Source organism: Strix aluco, chromosome 1 (genome assembly GCF_031877795.1).
Source record: "Strix aluco isolate bStrAlu1 chromosome 1, bStrAlu1.hap1, whole genome shotgun sequence".
Lineage (NCBI taxonomy): Eukaryota > Metazoa > Chordata > Aves > Strigiformes > Strigidae > Strix > Strix aluco.
In genome coordinates this window covers 12,814,159-12,820,312 of record NC_133931.1, presented here as the reverse complement: position 1 = coordinate 12,820,312, position 6,154 = coordinate 12,814,159, and the positions used below count along the sequence as shown (strand labels likewise).

The 6,154-nt window shown below is 44.7% G+C and overlaps 1 long non-coding RNA gene across 1 annotated transcript; it reads right to left on the bottom strand.

The window, feature by feature from the left end:
- Positions 1-4,767: 4,767 nt before the first annotated feature.
- LOC141932678 (uncharacterized) lies at positions 4,768-6,135 on the bottom strand. Its single transcript, XR_012625884.1, has 2 exons — positions 6,050-6,135; positions 4,768-5,228 (listed from the first exon to the last, which is right to left on the bottom strand). It is a non-coding gene; the product is annotated as an uncharacterized LOC141932678 (long non-coding RNA).
- Between the last annotated feature and the right edge of the window lie 19 nt (positions 6,136-6,154).

Here is a 6,154-nt window from a genome sequence, read left to right as displayed (position 1 = left end):
ATCAGTGACATGGTGGTGTCTCTGTGATAACGTATTTAAGAAAGGGTAAAAAGTACTGCACAGCAGCTGTGAGAGAGGAATGAGAAAAATATGAAACACCCTTGCAGACACCAAGGTCAGTGAGGAAGAAGGGGAAGAAGGTGCTCCTGTCACCACCAGAGCAGCCCGTGGTGCAGCCCATGGTGAGGCAGCTGTGCCCTGCACCCATGGAGGTCACAGTGGAGGAGATCTCCACCTGCAGCCCGTGGAGGACCCCACGCTGGAGCAGGTGGATATGCCTTGAGGGTAGCTGTAGCCCATGGAGAGCCTGTGCGGGAGCACGCTCCTGGCAGGAACAGTGTCTGTGGAGAGGAGCCTATGCAGGAGCAGGTTTTCTGTCCAGACTTGTGACCCTGTGGGGGATCCATGCTGGAGCAGGGGAAGAACATGAGGAGGAAGGACCAGAAGAGAAAGTATTATCGACTGATCAACTGACTGCAACACCCATTCCCTGTCCCCCTGCACCACTCAGGGGAAGAGGTAGAAAAGTTGGGAGTGAAGGAGTGAAGTTGAGCCTGGGGAAAAAGGCGGGGGCGGGGCAGGGGGAGGTGGTTTTAGTTCTGTCTTTGTTTCTCTCTATTCTACTCTATTTCTAATTGGCAATGAAGTAAATTAATTTCCCTAAGTCAAGCCTGTTTTGCCTATGACAGTAACTGGTGAACAATCTCCCTGTCTTTATCTCAACCCACAGACTTTATCATCTGATTCTCTCCCCCTGTCCTTTTGAGGAAGGGGAGTGAGAGCAGCTTGGTGGGCACCTGGCAGCTGGCCAAGGTCCTGCTTTAGACCTCTGCTAGGACACCCAGAGAAAAATAAGAGAAGAAAACAAATAGACTTGAATTTATAGCAGTTCAGGGGAAAAAAAATAATCTGTGTGATGATCTAAACAGTAAGCAAAAGAAAATCACTGTGTTACTGAAAGTGCGGTAATAATTCTAGGTTTTAAATGGTTTGATAGCCAGTACTTTCCTGCAAAGGCCTTGCTGCCATTCAAACACACTTAAAAATAAATGATCAGCTTTGATTATGATGTTCAAACACATGCAGTGTAAAAATCAAATGTGATCAGGAAGAATTTTATCCAGAATTCAACACTTTGTGGTAACATACTGACTCAAAGGCATCTTCAAAGCCTTTACTGAGCTGGGAACTACCCACTTCTTTCATAATATTCTTGGGAATAAAGCCATCCCAACTGACATTAAAGGAAATACTAAAGTTGGAGAGAAAGCAACTACAGGGTTTCTCTGAAATCTGTGAGGTTGGAAGGTACTCATAAACTCAAATACAGACTAGTAATCCTACTGCTCTTACTGGTTGTGAGTGAAATAACAGCAGCCCAGAAGGTGCAACTCATTAAGGATTTAAAACAGACAGCAGATTGAGTCATATTGTGCTGTGCATGCAAATGTTCTATCTAAACATGCAAATAGGGTATCAGCAGGAAAACCATGTGCTACTTCCACTGATCAATTTGGTTGGCTTAGTTTATGTACTGGGACTTTAAAAGTTTGTATAATTAACAAAGATTAAGGATTGCATGGTACTTTTCAGCTTTGTAAACAACAGGCCTGACTACCTGCAGAAGACCTAAGGGCCATATGCCTGTGGGTGACATACCCCAGGCAATAAGATAGGGGCATTTCTTGGTGTCTAGTGAACGGAGTCCACCTCCACCTATTTCTTCCTTCTTTAGCCAGCAGGATCAAAAATGAAGGGACAGGTTATGCAATGGCAATAAACGTTCTCCTCTGAAAGGTGGAGAGAATTCAAAAAGGTGAAAAGGAGATGAAATATTATCTATCCCAGGTAAGAAACACCACTCACTGCAGTGCATAACTGTTGACTGATAACACTGCTACTCTGGAGATTACTGCTGGTGACCACCAAGGGAGTCTTTGCTCTAAAAGTAACCACAGAACTGGTTGCAGCTGATGGGCCATAACTAAGGCTAAATGGAGGAGGCAATGAAAATCTTCAGTCTAGCGAAATAATAAAGGACCAAGGCAGTAACAGGTAAGAACAAAGTGAAGCTGAGCTTTTTTCAAGGGGATATTTGTGGTAGCAGTGTACCCACATGGCTGGATACCGGAATGGTGCTTTGTCTGTCTGCAAGAAGAGGCAGAACTTTCCCTGGAGATACAGGCACCTGGATTTCTGTGTGACACAGAAACATGGCTTGTGGGTTACATCACAGTCAACGGAATGAATGCCTTCACCAACCTTGACTGCAGCATTAGTATGAGCTGTGAAATGGCTCTTACAGTGGTAGTGGTGCCCGGCATTCCTGATCAAATCTGCTGATCCCTGGTCAACCTGTGTGAGACAGAGAATTTGCAGAAAGCAAAGACAACCACAAGAATTCTGAACAGTATTTCAAGATTTATCCAGACCAGACAAAAAGGGCAGGGGGTTGACCAGGGACTGATCAGGCACTATCAGGGACCAAAAGATTTTCAGACAAATTTACTAAGACATTCACTAACAGGAATAAGCTGCAGGAAGGACTGAAGCTTTCAAATGTTCACTTTGGAGAGGAATTTGAGGGGTTGAAAGCTGGAGTGAAAGTCCTAAATAAAAAATTCAGCCTGTCAACAAACTCAGCTAAAACCTGGCATTTACAATGAATTTGTCTCCAGTTGGAAGTCAGTGTCCTTGAAGGAAGTCACTGTCCCATAGACATTTGCATGGATATGCAAAAAACCATTATTTCTGAGGAAAGAATTCCCTGGGAACTACTTGGTCTTGAGATCTGATCAACAGTTGTCAGTTTGACTAAGCAGCTCAGGGGTGCTGCACAAATTACTCCTGAGAAAGAGACAAGAGTCATCCTGGAGAGCAGACATTCTTCACATGCTGGTGAAGGTGGCATGCAGCTGATCAGGCCAGCCAGGACTAGAAGGAATGTGAATAAGAGGAGATCTGCACTGATTCAGCTTCGCTTGGTCTCTCAGAGCACTGTATTTTACTGTGTAGGTATGCCTCAGCTACCTGCTGGTGGGAAAAGCAAACTGTCAGGCTCCCACCAGTCCACCAAGATTCTTGAGCATACTGGAATCAACTTCAGTGTCAGGAAAAAGAGGGAGTCACTAGAAGAAGCCAAGCTGTTACTTCTGATTTTAAACAAGGAGGAACTGGTTGAAAATCCAGAAAGGGGATGTAGTTTGTTTGAAAGTGGTAATGACACATGGAGTTAACTTGTTGCAAGGAAAAAGCACAAAAGACTTGGAATAAGGAAAAAAGCAGACTTTGAAAACTCAGTGAACCAAAAGGTAATGTCTTTTGAGAAGGTGATCTCAGGAATAAAGGTTGCTGAGAATAACTGGAAGCAAATATATTCAAACCCAAGAAGCAAATTTTCTCTATATGAAGGAAAGATAGGAAGCATAGTAAGAAAAATATGTAGCAATAATTCTGCAAGTCTTCTTTAAGAAAATGAAACTCCAAAAGACAATTAACTATAACTGAGGCTGCAAGTAGATACAGAGAACAAGAACGTGGGAATCAATTTAGAAAAGCAAATGGACAGAATGAGTTACAAACAGAAAGAGACATCAAAGGCAAAAAGAAGACGGTCTAAAAATATCTCAGAAGGGACAAACAAAAGTAAGTAGAGTTTTATTACAGAATGTGGAAGGAGAGCAGCTAATGGATGATGCACACCAGGCTAAAGTGTTCAATCCTTGTTTTGCCTGTCCTCACAAAGGAAGATTATTCCTGCCAGAAATCAATGCATTTAAGTAAGTAATCATTTGTACCAACCAGTACAACAACAAGTATTCATTATATATAGTCAGCAACACAGGTCTACCGAGCATCAAACTAGGGGCAGCAATCTCTGAACAAGGGTTGATTACCTGTGAGCACTAACACAGGCCGCGGAAAGTCATAAAGGACTAGTGAAAGCTACAAATAGTGCCTGCGTTCCTGGATAAATCTGTTCATCGCTGCAACTGCCTGAAGGGTCAGCTGGAGAAACTGTAAATTGCACAACATCCTACACATACATACGCATCCTGAGGAGCAGAGCTGGGAGACAGTGGATGTGGTTTTAATGATTTCCTAAGGTTTGGAAAAAAGGATCGTCAAAGCTCACTGTATTTTACATACAGGATTTAAACCAATGTGATTATAACTTCAATGACCTCAGCTGAAGGTACAGGAGTTCAGAGTGTTTGATCCATGACCTTCATTTAGAAAGTGAATTTGAATCAGTTGTCTGCAAATTCTCAAACTCATTAATAAACACAGAACAATTTTGTTGCATGGTACCCTTTGGGGTAACAAATTAAAATCCTGCTAAAAATCAAGTACTTCCAGTATTGGCTTCTAATCACAGCTCTGCTCAATTATTCTGCCTCTCTGAAGATCTACACCATGTCAATGTTTCTTTCTAATTGTCTTGTTTTTTCTTCCCTATTGCCAGTGCTATCACTGAAAAGTCTGAGGCAGCTGATAGGAATATAATGGAATCGGAATATTTCATATATTACTGTTATTCTGAGCACCTGAATTTTTAGCCTGTGGATTCTTGTATCTGTGTCTTACTAAAAAGATTATTCAGGTGCAGGTGCCACTAACAAGATAATTTACCTCAGAACCATCCAAGAAAAAAATTCTCCTGCCCTATTGAGGTGTGTCTAATTACTGATATCAAAAGCAAACAGACAGTACCAGCCAAAGACCTGTACCATCTGGTTTATGTAGCAATGGGCAAGGCAAAAAGGGTTTCTTATTAATGTCTTTTCATAGTTTATTTATAAACCATTGTAGGGTGTGACAGAGAAGAGGGCTCATAAGAAACCTGACAACTGGGGTTAAAAGAATTGAAGGATGAGTCCAGGTTTGCAGGCTGTGACTGTTCCTGGACTGAATCCTGACAGCGATATGAGCAGGGAGGCCTTGGCTGAGACCCTGGAGATCATGTGAGCTGCTCAGCATCTCCTCAGCTGCAGGGACCTCTGCGTGTTTGCACCACGGGGTACATCCACTGGCTGAGGCTTTGTCTCTGCAGTTACACAGAAGCAGGATCCTGAAGATACCGGTGATGTTGAGGAAGAACTGGGTCTGTAGTTCTCCGGGGACCTACTCGAAGATAACAGAGCAGAGTTTCTTTTTATTGCTGTTGGTCCCCTTTCAGCTCTGTCTCCACTGCTCCAAGGTTATTACCAAGCATGCAGGATAACAGCCTTAAAAAAAAATAAAGTGATCAGAGCCTCACTTGCTTTGTTTATTCTACTTATACCCCAAATCATTCACTAAAATGTTGTGTAAAAATTGAGCCCTTTCCCCACCTGTAATTCACTGACACTTAAACTGTAAGAAAATGCTTCTGCATGGAAAAGTTGGCACTGATTTTGACACAGGTGATACTTTAAATGACTCACAAGAACCTAGATCCTAAGATAAGGAAGGGCACCTGCTGCTATTTTATTTGCAGCAGCTTCCTTGATGATATTAATCCACTTGCTCAAGACCTTGCATGAATAGAATGGGCTGCTGCTGGTATTCAGGTCTGCAAGCTTCCAGTGACCACAGACTGCAGTCACACTCAGCTAGCGTAGCCCAGAGCCACTGCTAAATGAAATTATCTTGCTCGTTCCTTGGTGTGAAACGCTTGTATCTGCTCCTGTACCTGCCCTTGCTTTGAGCAGCCACTAGGAAACTAATGTTAAAAGTAACCAAGCAGGTATGTCAAGCTGGGCTCTGTTCCCAATCTGAGTCAGCCCGCGGAGGGTTGCGGTGGTGTATGGGGGAAGCGGCCGAGCTGAGGGATAACCCTCGCACGGCACAAGCGCCTGCGTCTCAAAGCCCGCGTAGAAGTCCAGCGCCCGTAAGGCCTCCGCGCTCCCGCCGCTCGCTGCCGCTGCTGCAGTCACTGAACGCGCTGGCCGCGAAGCGCCAGCCCCGCCACTGCTCAGAGCAGCGTGTTAAAACCGGCCGAAATAACCTCGCCGGGTCCCCCGCCGCCCGAGAGCGCAGGGGACAGCAGCAGGCGCTCAGGGCTCACCCGGTCGGGACGGTGGCTCGCGAGTCCCTCCAGGCCGCAGCCGCTGAGGGGCCTCCCTGCGCGCATGCGCAGCTGCAGCCCCCCCGCCCCCGTCCGTACCGCGAG